This window comes from Pelobates fuscus, chromosome 10 (genome assembly GCF_036172605.1).
Source record: "Pelobates fuscus isolate aPelFus1 chromosome 10, aPelFus1.pri, whole genome shotgun sequence".
NCBI lineage: Eukaryota > Metazoa > Chordata > Amphibia > Anura > Pelobatidae > Pelobates > Pelobates fuscus.
The window spans coordinates 124,679,404-124,696,354 of record NC_086326.1 but is presented as its reverse complement, the minus strand read 5'-3'; positions in this window follow the sequence as shown (position 1 = coordinate 124,696,354).

Sequence of the window (16,951 nt, the reverse complement as noted above, 5' to 3'; positions counted from 1 at the left end):
CCCTAAATGTTGGATATTTGGAAGGAACTTGGAACCATATTTCATATCTGGTGTGAATGCCCCCAATTCCAATTCTTTTGACAAAACATACACACGGTCCCCTTAGGCATCATAGATAAACTGATCACCCTCTCCCCAGTTGTGTTTATTGCAAAAATTCCAGTCAGGCAATAACAGAAAACAAAACTTCCATAACTTGTCAATGCCACAGACTGATCCTGAGGCCTTAGAGGCAGAGTGCCGGTCTGAGATTGGATCACTAGAGTGGATGAAATACACTCAATAGAAGAGCTTATCTTGTTCTGTGTGGACGACATTTAGAAATACAATTCTAATTAGCTTCACTGGATGTGATGGCCTTTCTCTAGAACTACTGCTCATAGTGGCAGCCTCTGTCATGCTAGCCAACTCCATTATGTATCACCACCCTTCCTAAAACTTCCCTCCTACACCCTTTTTTCTAGCTTACTCAGTAGTACTAATAATAAACACAGAAATAATATTTTTAAAATAAATATTCCTGTGCATACATTATACATCGAGCTTAGTATTTCATAGATACAGATTTAGTCTTTTATACCTTTATATTAGGTGATTCATATTCTGCTAAATATCTCTATATACGGAACTGTATATGTTAAATTGTGTTAATGTTTACTCTTGCTTCAATAAAGCTTGAAGAAAAACAAACTGAAGCATTGTAATTAAAACAACTTTATAATACATGGTTTCATGTCAGCAAGGTCCCTTCATGCACAAAACTAGGTGTAATGTGACTCAAGATTAGGTTGTCAACTCTAAAACAAGTAACAGAGAAAATGATTTAGGCCATTCTCCACATACAAAATTAAATATTTAAAGATACCTATAATATGTGTTAACCTTTTTTCATGTGTTGTTCAATTTTCTTTTAAATATATAGTAAGGGAACACTCCAATATTAAAACCAATATTTAGTTTTAACATTTAGAGAGTACATTAAACCCCACGAATGTAAAAATTGTGATAATTTACCTTTTTTTTTCACAGTGGTAAGCCTTCTCTTACTACTGCTCTCCTCTTCCCCCAGGAGACTATCAGTGAGGACGGTATCCCGAAAATGGCACCAATCAAATGTGGCAATCTTCCAATAAAATGCTTCTCCTAGGAGAACATTAGATGAATCTTCCTATGATAGCTCTAATTTTTACTTGAATAATCGTTTAAGTAGAATGAAGCAGGAAACCCTCCAGGCTGTTAGCTTGATGGCTAGGTGGGTCATTCCTAAACCCATTTATAAAAGTGCAGATTTCTCTTGAAATAGGCACTTTTATGATCTGGGAAAAGCAAGGTCTTCTGTTAACCCCTAGAGCATGTTAGAAAGCTGAAATGCTTTAGGGGTTTGGAGTGTAATTTTCTAGCTTCAACAATTTACTTCACAATTCATTTTTGTCTGTGCACATTGGGGGAAGAGAGAAAAATCAGTTATGAGGGATAATTGTTTATGATTTTACAAATTCCAGGAGATCACGGTTCCACTTTAAAGGACTGTAGACCAGGGAAAAGATAGCAAGGCCAGGAAGGATATTCCAGAGCAATTTCTCTACAAGGAATTATGCCAGGGAGAGGTAATAAAAGACAAAACAAAGGTCACTATATAAATCACTTGATCGCAAAAAAATATATTGGAATATAAGCCAATTGTCTTTTCATGAATATAATGTACTTTATGGTGTGTTATATAATATTACACTATTTTAGTGCAGTATAAACATAGAATGGATATCACTTTTTTAGTAAAAGTCTTGGAACAAATATCACAATTTCCCTGCAGGGTCATCCTTGAAAAAGCAATTCTCTGAGAAATGTGGCAGAAAAAAAACTTTTTTTTGGGGCTGCAATACAAGGAGAGATGACAAAATATGTCCTATATGTGTTTTTTTATGTAAGACAGGAAAATAGCTTAAATAAATCATTGTCCATAGTGTTCATTCATTCTGTCTGCATTCAGCCAGCAAGAGCAGTGTGTGAGTTACAAAATATTCCTTTAATATGCAGATCAAAGTCATTCAAGTTCAATATGTTATAATAGGTACTTTTTGTGATTTTTTTTATTATTATTCACACCATTGCTTGCACATTTACGTAGAAACAAAACATTTCCATATACATATCTTTAAAGAATATTTATTTTTCACTTATTATTTCTCACATTTCTCAATTCTTTTCATTCAAGTGTTGTGTTAATTATTATGTTAACATTATATATATAAATAACAAGCAAGACTGAAATGTAACTGTTTAAAGAAGCTCTGTCACAATTTACAAAGACTTTCGATAGTGACATTGCTGCTTTTGGATCCGATGGACAGAGAGGGCAGGAAAAGGTGAGATTTATTTACCTATGTCCCTCATGGGTGCTCCCATCCTTGCTCCTGATTATTCAGCTGCCAGGAGCCAACATCAGCACTCACTGCTTGAGAGTACAGCATTGAGGTCTATGGAGGACTCCTCAAGACCATGGGATCCTTTATAGAAGGTATAAAACCAAATATGGATGGTGAGGAGGACTGAACGTCAAAGTAGTGCAGCCAAGCCACTATATATAGGCATGCACTCCCTGTATCCCTTAAACCAAATGTGCAAAACAAAACTGTATATACTATACAGAAATAGGGTGCCACTTATCACCAAATATAAATGCAGAATATAGTTACCCTCCAGCAGATGGATAAGGAACATTCACATAAAAAATAGAGAAAGAGAAAACATCATAGTGCAAACTTTAATTTAAGAGTGGTAAAACATATAGAATAAAAACACTCACAAACGATGTGGCACAATTGAAAATCTCCAATATGTGCTAAAAATCTGGTGCCTTAAATAGGCTAAATCTCCCGGTAAGGCAATCTGTGTGGAGGTCTGTGCAAAACTGCAGAAAGATATGGACCGAATCATTCACCACTAGCTGCTTCAATTCTCCGTGTAGAGGGCTGCTCAACGCGTTTCGTCTCTTCCAAAATTTAGACTTCTTCAGGAGTTTGTATGAATCTTCTTAGTTCGGCATTTAAATATGCCGAGTGGTGTCCCTTCTGTGCGTCTGCGCATGCGCAACCGGACGCAGACTTGATGACATACCATCCGCCGGCGTCCGTCGCGCATGTGCGTTCCACCGTGGAACGCAGGCAAACTTTATTATTCTAAGCACCAGGGACAGCATCCGAATTTACATAAAAAAGCTGATATGTGCCCCGATGCTATAGTATATTGGGTGCACATATTAGGAGTATTCTAAGAACTTAAAAATTTAAACTTAATACAAAATAAGTAATAATCTAAGAGAGAGAAAAATAAATTGTCATGTATGTAGATACAATATATGAATCCAGCATACTATCATAATCAAAATTACAATCAAAACAGCGACAAACATCAAGGATATATAATAAAACTTTATATACAATAAATAAATAGTACATATTGATAATTTTAAAAAACATAGTCCTTAAACAAGCATGGTCTTAAAAAGCATAATCTTTAAAAAGCATAATCTTTCCAATTAAAAATGATTCCAAAAGAGACCTAATTTAATTTAAAATGAACAAAAATGACTCAGTATAAGACATATATAGCATATATAGCAAAATGGCAAAATACATAGAAGATAAACCTAAGTAAAAAAAAAAAAAAAAAAGTGTCTATATCTATAGAGTACATTCTCAAGCACATATTAAAAAATTATGTTCTCAGGCAAATATTAAAACATGATGGGGAAGAAGGAAAAGAGAGAATTAGCAACATATACTACCAACATAATCAACTCATCATATAGTGTTGGTCATACATACAGAAACGTGTTTAAAAATACATATTTTTGTGCAACAGTGAACTTAGTATACATACTAACATCTTGGTGGAATTAGTTCATAAAAACCAAGATGCCCAAATCTGTATTAAGGCCATCTGGGACGGAAGTTTTCAATTTATAGATCCATTCTGTTTCTTTCATAGCCAGACGTTTTTCTATATCTCCCCCTCTCCAATGGGGGCTGACCCGATCGATACCAATACAGCTAAAATTTTCAAATTTAAAATCTTGGCAACTATTACAGTGTCTTGGTACAATGTGTTTTGTAGTTTTCCTCCTAATTCCACCAAAATGTTCCAGTAACCTTGTGTGTAATTTCCTTATTGTGCGGCCTATGTATTGTATGCCACATTTACACTGTAACAAATAAATTACATATCTACTTTGACAATTTATAAAATGTTTAATGGTAAAAGACTCACCTGTAATATTACTTTTAAAATCTAGTGTTTTATATGGTTGGGATTTACAGGTGCTGCATCTGCCGCACTTGTAAAACCCTTTCGGTTTTTCTCTCAAAAAACTATCTTTAGAGTTATCCAACTCTTTTTTGTTCTTCAATTCTGGTAAAACACTAGGGGCCAGAATGGATTTTAAATTGTCAGGTTTTTTATAAATTATACGAGGCCTTTTAGGTAATACATTCTTTAAAAATGCATCTTGATTTAAAATGGGCCAATATTTCCTGATTATCTTTTCGATATGGTGTGCTTTATTGTTATATTTTGTTACAAATGCTGTATTAAAATCTTTATTTAAATCTCCATTTCTTTCCTCTTTTTTCCTTTTAAAAGATCTTTTCTATTATGCCTTTCCACTTGTTTTTGTGATTCATGAACCAGATCAGTCGGATAATGCCTATTTTTAAATCTTTTATTTAAGATCTCTACCTGATTCTCAAAATCATCTTTTTTCTGTACAATTCCTATATATTCTCATCTGTTGTCCTTTAGGGATATTTCTGAGCCAGTTAGGATGATGGCAACTGGAAAGCTCAATAAAACTATTGCCATCTGTAGGTTTAAAAAAGGCTTTGCTCTGTACCCGTCCATTCTTGATAAAAAATGTTAAATCTAAAAAATTAATTTCAAATGGATGTATTTCTGCCGTAAAAACCTAATTATAAGAATTAGAATTAATATATTGTAAAAAATCTTCTAAAACAGTTCTTGAACCTTTCCATATAATAAGAACGTCAACTATATAGCGTCTCCATAGCACCAGGTTTGCGCCGAAGGGATTATTGTTCCAAATATTCTTTGTTTCCCAATTGGCGACAAAAATGTTTGCATAACTCTGCGCAAACCTGGTGCCCATGGCTGTACCACAGGTTTGAAGATAATATTTATCGTCAAACCAAAAATAATTGTGGTAAAGAATAAATTTGATGGCGTCCAATATAAAATCTGCTTGTAGGCTATTCATACTCTGATTCTCATATAATATTTCCTTAACAGCTTGTATGCCTTTAGAGTGATCGAGTGATTAAAAATCATCTTGCCAATTAAAATCCTCAAGTTCTAATATAATTTGGGCAGAATCTTTAACAAAAGACGGGGCCTTAGTAACAAATTGTTGTAGGAAGAAATCAACATATTGGGAAATATTGCTAGTTAAAGATCCGATACCACTAATTATCAGTCTTCCCGGAGGGTTTTCTAGTCTCTTGTGAATCTTTGACAGATAATAAAAAACTGCTATTTTTGGAGATTCCACAAAGAGATAAATAAAGAAGAATTTGACTATCACTTTATTTTCAAAGCGTTTATTTAATAATTCTAGAAATTGTGTTTTAACCCCTTAAGGACACATGACGTGTGTGACACGTCATGATTCCCTTTTATTCCAGAAGTTTGGTCCTTAAGGGGTTAAAAGTCTCTATGGGATTTCCCTTCAAAATTTTATATGTAATGTTGTCTCCCAGAATCCGCATGGATTCTTGCATGTAGTCTTCTCGATTTAAAATAACTATTCCACCGCCTTTATTGGCCTGTTTAATTACCATGTTAGGGTCTTCTTTTAATTGTTTTAATGCTGTTTTTTCTTTTTTTTTTTTAAAGATTTTCTTTCCCATCATTTTTAGCTAATTTGTCGAATTCTGATGAAATCATGCTACTAAAAACGGGGATAAAATCCCCTTTTTCCCTGTGGGAAAGAATTTAGATCTATGCTTTAGATCAGTATGTATTATTGATTTATCATTTTGATCAGGCTCTATAACATTTTCAGTGTTAATTGTTCCTAGACTTTCCACATTGCTAGTTTTCTTCTTTTCAAAAAAGCATTTTAAAGTTAGTTTTCTTAAGAATTTCTGGGTGTCTACAAACAATTCAAATGAATTAGGACCTCTTTGTGGGGCAAATTTCAGGCCCTTATTTAATACTTTCAACTGTTCTTTACTCAAAACTTGGTTAGAGAGGTTAAAGATACCTTCATTACTTATATCTTTACTTAATCTGATATTTCGTCCTCCTCTAATTCCCCTATTCCTCCTATTGCTCCCAAGAGCTTCCTTTTCTTTGTAGGGGTATGGGTATTCTGCAGGGGGGCAAATGATTTTTGTGAGACCATACATTCTCTTTTCCATTCCACATTGTCTGGCTCTTGTCTCGTATGCCTTTCCCAAAAAATCTCTCCTTTGAATAGGGCTCTTTCCTAGATTTCGTTTTGGGTTATGGGTTTCAGAGTGTGTCGGATACTCTTTCCGTCTAACACTTGTTTCATCTCTTTTCTGTTTCTTAGGGATAACCCCTATATTATCATACTTCTTTATTTCATTTCTCTCTCCTTTTTTACTGTTAAAAAATGTTTTTTTTTTTTTTTTACCAGGATAAATCTTATTAAACCTATAGGTCTGATTTTTCCAATTTATTTGTTTACCATTTTTATAATCATCTTTATCTCTGTTTAATTTGCTTTCTTTTGTAATGAAATTTTTTTCTTCTAATTTCTCTATTCTTTCATTAAGTTGTATAGTATTCTCTTTAATTTGTTCCTCATTATATTCCACACTAATTTCAGTTTCAACTTGTTTCAACTCATTTTCTACTTGACTCATTACTTCTTGTTGGTATTCAACTAGAATTTCCATTAATTGCAAAGAACATTTATCAAGAGTTTCCTTTCATTTTGACATAAAATTTTCATCCTCTTTACCAAAGGCAGGTTGTTTCTCTAATCTTAATCCTCTCGGTATAATTCCAAGTTGGATATACTGTTGTAAATATTTAATCTCCCACCATTTTTTGACTTCCTTTTCGGCAAGTCTTTCTAGTCTCTGGAACAAGAAAGTCCTATTGGGGACTTGACTTGTCTCCTTCTTAGAGAATAGATTTTGAAATCTTTTATTTCCGGCTTCTCTAATAGTGGTGTTCATTAATCTACAGTAAGCCATATTTTACAATATAGGCAGGTGTCAACAGTGAAAAATTCAAAAATAGACACACCAGTCTCTCAGTACCCTTAGGAGTGCAAAAATTATACTAGAAACAGTATAAAAAATGTATAAAACCAAATATGGATAGTGAGGAGGACTGTATGCAAAGTAGTGCAGGCAAGCCACTATATATAGGGATGCACTCCCTGTATCCCTTAAACAAAATGTGCAAAACAAAACTATATATACTATACAGAAATAGGGCGCCACTTATCACCAAAGTACACACTACCCTTTTTCGTAAAAAGACAGCTACTAACAGTCTTTTAGACTGGTCTAGTCACCACCCTACCCCACTGAAAGCTGGAATTCCGATCGGCCAGTATTTGAGGTTACGGCGCAATTGTTCAACTCTGGATGACTTTAAATCCAAAGCAAGAACGTTAAGGCTGTCATTTAGGGAAAAAGGTTATCCTAATAGGGTCCTAAAAAGAGCTTATGCTCGAGCCCTCTCAACAGAACGCCAAGTTCTTATTGACGATAACACCGCGAAACAGGAGGGTCAAACAATAAGATGCATAGGAACATTTGATGCAGGTTGGGCTAAGATGATGGGAATCTTTAAGAAATATTGGCCCATCATATCTTCGGATAAACACCTTAAGGAGGTAGTGCCCACATACCCCTCCATAACGGCACGTAGGGGACGGAATCTGCGAGACTTACTTGTTCCAAGTCACCTTTCCCTACCAACTAAGTCAGGACCCTTTGGTAACTACTTACCTATGGGCACATATCGATGTGGCCACTGTAGTGCCTGTCCATATATCAATAAGAATTCCAGGGTCTGTACCAACAGTACTAAGTCGGAGACATTTAATCTTCGCTCATTCATTAATTGCCGTACCACTGGGGTGATTTATTTACTCACATGTTCATGCGGCTTAATGTATGTGGGCAAGACATTCCGACCTTTTAAACTCAGAATTAGGGAGCATGTAAATTCGGTAAGGAGACGGTTGGAAACCCCCATATCAAGACATCTACATCTTTTCCACAACCACTCCTCAGAGGGAATACGCTTTATGGGGATTGAACATATCCCTCAGCCCCCACGGAAAGGCGGTTGGGATACTAAACTCCGTCAGAGGGAGGCATACTGGATCTTTAAACTCCAAACTTTATCACCAAACGGTCTTAATGAGGGGTTTTCATATACCCCGTTTATTTAACTAATGATCCATATTTAGTAATTACGTGGGCTACAAAATGCTAAATTATGATTTATTGATTTTTTATTTTTAAAGTTTTATTTGAACTTTTTCCTTTCTTGTTTCATTTGTGCATATTATTTAGGGATCATTTAACAAAATCATATGGCATATCTCCATTGATAACTCCGGATGGTCCGTACAAACCATGCATTACCTATTGGGTTACCCGTAATTTGAACCCTCTTACTTGTCACTTTTTCATTATAATCCTACCTTTCAGTAGGATTTTACATCATCCTGGTTATATATTGGCGATAAACATCTCGATGGGACAAGTGTATATATATATTTATGAGAGACTTATTCGTCCTTGTCTTCTCACTATCTATAAACATTATAACGGGATTTGATACTCCACCCACTTAGTGACATCCTCGCAATTTTGCTTGATACTGTCAGTGGTGTAGGAGTAAGTCCCGCCCATCTTGTGACGTCTTATTTGATGCATTGTAAATGGCGAGTAACGTAGGGGGTGTTACGGCGGTTACTCCCCGCCCATCTCCCTCCCCGCTCACGTGACTCAAGGATGACGTATTTACCACGTGGGTTGCAGGGAAGTGGATTGGTCGGCAGAGCTGCTGACAGCTGGGCGGGTTTTCCCGTCCGGACCAATGGCAAGTAAGCACTGGGGATACGAACCAGCTGATATGGGTCTGCATAATTTTATACCGGCTACTTAAGGAGTTGGAGGCAGTCCTATGATTGTTTGCATTTGCCCCTGACGACGGCGTCTAGATACGCTGAAACGCGCGTCGGGCTTTCTTATTTAATTTAATTTAATTTAATTGATTTCTCTTCACCATGCACTGGGGTTGTGGGTGGTAGCACTTTTGGAATTTTGCATTCTCTTTAGTCCCTCGTTAGATGGAGTAATATGGTAGGCATTGGCATTTTGCATTGCTGAGGTAATCAGGGATCCTTGGTAGGAATCTAGTAGTCAGTATGAGGTACAGACAGTGAGATTTGATTACCGTAGATTGTGTGTTTTAGACATAGACTGAGTGCCTTGGCGTTTAAAGATATACACACACAGGGTTTATATCCTCTCCCTAATCCGCATTTCTGGGTTACTCCTGAGAATTACCTGCAGCTGTGCTATGGCCTTGAAGTCCACCTAACTCTAGCATCTATTTGATAGGAGACTAAGTGTTTTTAAGCTTTATTAATAAATATTTTTTCTTTTAACGATTTAGCACGCTCTAAAGGGTTGTACTACTTTTTCCTGGCTCTATATCCCTGTTTGGGTATATGTGTCGGTGAATTAGTATTTTTTCTTCTCCTTCTTTTCAATTTGAACGTCAAAGTAGTGCAGGCAAGCCACTATATATAGGGATGCACTCCCTGTATCCCTTAAACAAAATGTGCAAAACAAAACTATATATACTATACAGAAATAGGGCGCCACTTATCACCAAATATAAATGCTGAATATAGTTACCCTCCAGCAGATGGATAAGGAACATTCACATAAAAAATAGAGAAAGAGAAAACATCATAGTTCAAACTTTAATTTAAGAGTGGTAAAACATATAGAATAAAAACACTCACAAACGATGTGGCACAATTGAAAATCTCCAATATGTGCTATTAAGTTCTTAGAACTACTATAGCATTGGGGCACATATCGACTTTTTTATGTAAGTTCGGATGCTGTCCCTGGTGCTTAGAATAATAAAGTTTGCCTGCGTTCCGCGGTGGAACGCACATGCGCGCCGGACGCCGGCGGATGGTATGTCATCACGTCTGCGTCCGGTTGCGCATGCGCAGACGCACAGAAGGGACGCCACCCGGCATATTTAAATGCCGAACTAAGAAGATTCCTAGAAGCTCCTGAAGAAGTCTGAATATTGGAAGAGACGAAACGCGTTGAGCAGCCCTCTACCCGGAGAATTGAAGCAGCTGGTGGTGAATGATTTGGTCGATATCTTTCTGCGGTTTTGCACAGACCTCCACACAGATTGCCTTACCGGGAGATTTAGCCTATTTAACCCCTTAAGGACACATGACGTGTGTGACACGTCATGATTCCCTTTTATTCCAGAAGTTTGGTCCTTAAGGGGTTAAGGCACCAGCTTTTTAGCACATATTGGAGATTTTCAATTGTGCCACATCGTTTGTGAGTGTTTTTATTCTATATGTTTTACCACTCTTAAATTAAAGTTTGCACTATGATGTTTTCTCTTTCTCTGTTTTTTATGTGAATGTTCCTTATCCATCTGCTGGAGGGTAACTATATTCAGCATTTATATTTGGTGATAAGTGGCGCCCTATTTCTGTATAGTATATACAGTTTTGTTTTGCTCCATTATAGAAGGACCTTTACTTTCCTACAGCTATCATTAAGAATGGCTTAGGAAAATGACAAGCTTGACAGGGGTAGCTCCGCCTTTTTGCCAAGCAGAGGAAAATACTGAGACAAAGTAGTCCAGGAGTTACTGGTCATTTTATTTTTTCAAACTTAGAATACTGATCCTGAGTCAGTGTTATATTCTGGGGTATATTAGCAGCTCATGATTTAAAATTTGTATTCAAGTGTGGGACATGTGATAGAATGCCCCCTTTGCAATAAGTCAGTTTGTGAAATGTTATCCCTGCTAGATATCACACAGTCAACTGTAAGTGGTATTATTGGAAAGAGAAAGTGTTTAGTAACAGCAGCTAGTTAGCCACAAAGTGGGAGGCTACATAAAGTCACAGAGCAGGGTCACCGACTGGTGAGATGCATGGTGTGTAAAAGTTGCCAACGCTCTACTGATTCCATAGCTGAGTTCCAAACTTCCAGAGGCATTGATATCAGCACAAAAACTGTGCTGCGGGAGATTCATGGAATGGATTTTAAGGTCAAGCATCTGAATGCAAGCCTCACATCACCAAGTGCAATGTCAAGCATTGGATCAAGTGGTATAAAGCCCACCGCCATTGGACTCTGGAGCAGTGGAAACATATGGAATGACAAATCACGCTTTTCTGTTTGGCAGTTTGATGGGAGAGTTTGGACAATGCCATGCATAACTTTGTCGGGGTAATGCCCTTTTCTATTCCGGCATGTTTGTGCCCCAGTGCACAAAGCAAGGTCCATAAAGACATGGTTAGATGCATTTGGTGTGGAAGAAAGTGACTGGCCCACACAGAACCCTGACCTCAACCTCATCTAACACCTTTGGGAAAAACTGGAATGGAGATTGCAAGCCAGGCTTTCTCCTCCACTATTACTGCCTGGCCTCACAAATGCTCTGCTGGTTGAATGTTCAAAAATTTCCATAGAAACACATCACAATGGGTAGTGAAAGCTGTTAAAGTTGCAAAGGGGGATCAACTACATATTAATGTCTATGTATTTAGAATGCAATGTCATAGGAGTCCCTGTTGGTGCAATGGTCATGTGTCCCAATACATTTGTCCATATAGTGTATATAATTTGCAAAAGTGAACACCCAGAGATATCTCATATATTTTTATTTGTACTTTGGATATTAGGCCTTTTATTTTTATTTTTATTTTTTTTTTACATTATCCAATGTTGGACATTAACACCTTAAGGGCACATGACGGAAATATTCCATCATGATCCCCTTTTTTTCTAAAGTTGTGTCCTTAAGGGGTTAAATCACTATGTATCGATCATAAGTCACTACGGTGGGATTAAGGTCATAGGGTTTAGATGTATTTAGGGTTAGGGAGCTTTGATCATTTCTGTCACTGTGGACGGTAAATGCCATCACTCGCCCCCTCATTTCTTCTGTCACAGAACGTAGACAAAGTCTTAATGAGGGTAGATATCTCCCCACCCCCTCACCTAAACACCCTCTAGCATAAACGTTCCCAACAATATCTACATAAATAGCTCCTTATAGCCATTTGTTTTTAATGACACAAATAGTCGTATCTTATGGCAAAACGGGATACAATTTACAAAATTAAACCCTGCACTCAAGCTCCCACTATTATTGGGCAGTAGCAATAGCTATAACATTTATCAGCTCAAATACATAATACTGGAGGTACCACTCCATTAGCTCTTAAAGTGTAAGCTCACTTGCCCCATCAAGTCAAACCTCATAGGCGAGTCCTACACTAACAATTAACCTTGTTACTTTCAGCTAAAAGGAAAATCCCAAATGAGACAGAAAGGGGTATTTTTATGAACCTCCACACACTTATTGATACTTAATAGGATTTGAATGGAATGGTGGCAGCACTGTAATATGGCTAACAGGGATACAAACTATAATCTACTGCTTGACATTTTGGTGATCAACCAGGAACGATGATAACCATAGCAAAAAGTCCAGGGTCTACTAAAGAATCGTTTTGGGGTTTAGACAAATTAATATTTAATTTAAATAGCTATAATTGTATTGCATATTATTATGCTGCTATTTTTACAGCTTCAAAACAATTACATCCCTAAAGTTCTAATTAAATTATGTGTCCTAGATTTTATTCTTTCACAAATGTGTAAGCCTTATTAATCGTTTGGTGATCTCTGGAGTCTACTATTTGAAGACTTCTTTAATAATAAAGAGTCTAATTTTAATTGGATGTTTTCCTAGAGAGCAATTACATAGGACATCATTAGATTTACTACTTTACTTATACTAAGATCTAATGTCTTCGTTGAAGTAATAGAGAAAATATATCTTATAACAAAATGTATGAAGAAATTATTATCTCAGTCATTCAGAGTCAGAAGCTAATATTTGTGAGCACAGCTCTGTTTTGGGTAGAATTCCTTACCTGGAATATTTATGCATGATTAAGTGGGTGCTCTCTGCAGCAACAATCCCTTTTAGGTGAAGGCGCTTCCTTAAAACTTTATTTGAATACAGTGATGCATAAAGTAACATTTTACAAGATTTCAACAAGAAGAACATGGTTATATGGACTGTGTTTGTTTTCATGTACCACACGAATTATGGTATGAGCAATTAATAGATATGTTAATAGATATAACACATCAACAAAATAAAATACCTCCATGCTCAGGCCTTTAAAATACTTTGGGAATTGAGAGCGTTACCAAACTTAGAGTAGTTAATTGTTACCCTCAACATGCTCTGCCAGGAAACATAAATCTATTAACAACAATCTATTCAAAGACAATTTAAAAAACGAAATTACAGAGACCCTAAAGCAATATAGAGCAGACCATTTTAAGGAAAACATTCAATTTTACATTGGCACAGGATTGCATCGACTCTGTCATCTTGATGGGTCAATGTGCATGGCTGAGACTGATATACAAATTTTGTCATAAGTGCAGTTAAAGGGAAACTCCAGTGCCAGGAAAACGATCCGTTTTCCTGGCACTGGAGGGTCCCTCTCCCTCCCACCCCCCAATCCCCAGTTGCTGAAGGGGTGAAAACCCCTTCAGTGACTTACCAGAGGCAGTGACATGTCCCACGTCGCTGCTTCCTCCTCCCTCGCCGCTCCTCCTTCTGCTTACGTCAGCCGGTGGACGAGACTGATCCCGCCCGCCGGCCGAGGAGACCTAATGCGCATGCACGGCAATGCCGCGCATGCGCATTAGCGCACCCCATAGGAAAGCATTGAAAATTAATTTCAATGCTTCCCTATGGGGAATAGAGCGACGCTGGAGGTCCTCACTCAGCGTGAGGACGTCCAGCGACGCTCTAGCACAGAAAACCTGTGCTATAGAGCAGGAAGTTCCCTCTAGTGGCTGTCTAATAGACAGCCACTAGGGGAGGAGTTAACCCTGCAAGGTAATTATTGCAGTTTAAAAAAAACTGCAATAATTACACTTGCAGGGTTAAGGGTAGTGGGAGTTGGCACCCAGACCACTCCAATGAGCAGAAGTGGTCTGGGTGCCTGGAGTGTCCCTTTAAACACACAATTTGGGTACTCTATTAAATTAACCAACCAAATATGTATGCTTATTTATTTATTTATTTATTTTAAGAGCTAGTTGGGCAAATAATTTTTAAATATTTCCCGAGTGCATCAATCCCAACTAAAACATTTTGTAAATTTAGGGCAAACCCATGAAAAAAATTGGACAAATAAAACAATAGCTATTTGGATGATAAATGTATATTTTGACACTTCAGATGATTGTAAATTTCATTCTGAGATCTCCATGGTACCAACGGGTTTAGTCTTACTCAACAACCTTTCACCCTTTCCTATATTCTTCTGTTTTCAAACTTTTTTCTTTTTCTTATTTCAATTTTAAGTAGTGTAATTTTCAGAGGCATTAATGTCCTATCAATGCAAAATTAGTCTATCTTTATTACCATTCTTCTATGGTGCCTTATTGTTAATCCCCAATGAGTTTTTAAATAAGATTAGCAGAAGGAATCAAATTACCATGGATTACATCTACCTTACTAATTCTCCAGAGTTTGGTATCTGAATTGATGAAAATTATTTTTTGCTTCAAGCTTTATTTCTGCTTCAAACATTAGCATGCTGTAGTGATGATGGTGCTTGGAGTGCTACTTTAATGTTTTTTACTTGGTATGTGCAAGATATCAATCTACAGTTATAATAAATAGTGTGTGGCAATCCTTAATTATAATCTAAAATAATAAAATACTTGAAAACAATGTAATATAAAGGGCATAGGGTGTGTCACATACATTTGATCTGAATTTGCAATGTTGCTAATTTTAAAAGTCAATTGTCCTGAGATTATCAAATTTAGTTCCAAACATATAAAGTTTGTTGTGGGTCTGGCAATAAAATAAGTCCATAAATGGACTGTACTTATTTAACTGGTAAACCACTGAATTATATCTCCATTGACAGTTTGAAGACAGCATGTTAGCAATAATCTCTAACAGATTGTCAGCAGGCAAAGCGTTAAAGGATTACTATAGCGATCCCAACCACTTCATATTAATGAAGTGGTCAGGGAGCAGTGACCCACTGCTGTTTCTTAGAAAATGCTTACTTTACAGGGTTAAGTCAACCTCAAGTGGATGTAAGTATGACAGCCACTAGAGGTGATTCCACTGCACTGATTGAGTACAATTATGCCATATAATGCAGAAGCCCCCATGGGTAAGTTTGATTATTTTTTTACATTTTTATTGCAATTAAGAGGAGGTGGGTGTAATTCTGACTAGAGACAGGGACACTATAGCATTAAGAACATAGGTTTGCATTACTAATGCTAAAGTGTTCATTTAACTTAATCACTGTCAATCAAGTGTTTTCAAAATATCAGCATAACATTTAATGAAAACATACATATAAAACCATTTTGTATCTTGCTCATTCTCGGGTCTTCTACCAGAGACCTGGGGGTCTGAGCTGTTCCTGGAATTGCACTCTTCTGGACAGCGATCTCTGATATAATCCTGCCACAACTAGGGGTGCTACTGTCTTCACTTTTCCCATCCATTCTAGCTTTTCTTTCAGTCTTTGGTATTTGTTCACCTTCTCATGGTCCTTCTTCCTAATGTTATGGTCATTAGGTATTGCCACATCCACCACCACTGCAGTCTTCTGCTCCTTGTATGGAGAGGTTTGTCTTGCCATGGAACCACCTCCTTTTCTGCATTATCTATCTGTTGCTGTCTCAGACATTTCCTTACCATTTGATCTTTGGGAGCAATCTTTATGATGTACTTGTGTATTTGTCGTGGATCAAAACAAATGTTTGATAAATTTGTGTATCTGCCCCTTTCCAAATTGGTTATATGTGCGTGCACGCTTCCTGAATAATTCACACCAGACACAGGTTTCTAGGTTAATTACAAAAAATCAGGAATGATTATTCCGGGGGGCTGGTGGGCCCCTTGTAAAGCAGTAATACATCAGATGCATAATTATAGATAACAGAGGAATATACATCAAATATTGGTTAGGTGTAAAGTGGTTCATCAATTGCTCATCCTACCAGGTGTGACGTCACTGACGTCATGGAGCTCTCCTCCCGATCCCAGCGCCATCTTGTTAACTTGGTATGTGCAAGATATCAATCTACAGTTATAATAAATAGTGTGTGGCAATCCTTAATTCTAATCTAAAATAATAAAATACTTGAAAACATTGTAATATAAAGGGCATAGGGTGTGTCACATATATTTGATCTGAATTTGCAATGTTGCTATTTTTATATGTTTGGAACTAAATTTGATAATCTCAGGACAATTGACTGTTAGTCGATGACAAAGGAAACTCCCTAGCAGCCATCGTAAGTAGCTTATGATTAATATTAATATTGATTATAGCGATGCAGAATAAATAGACATTTTGCAACAAAAAATTTAGTAGAGTTAATATTTTGTCCACAACAGTATGCTTTGAAAAAAGGTTAACAAATTTAAACCTCTTTAGTTTAGAAAAAACGTTGTCTCAGAGGGGATATGATAACATTATGCAAATAAATTTGTGGCCAGTAGTGATGTCACGAACACAACATTTTCGGTTCGCGAACGGCGAACGGGAACTTCCGCAAACGTCGGCGAACCGGGCGAACCGCCATTG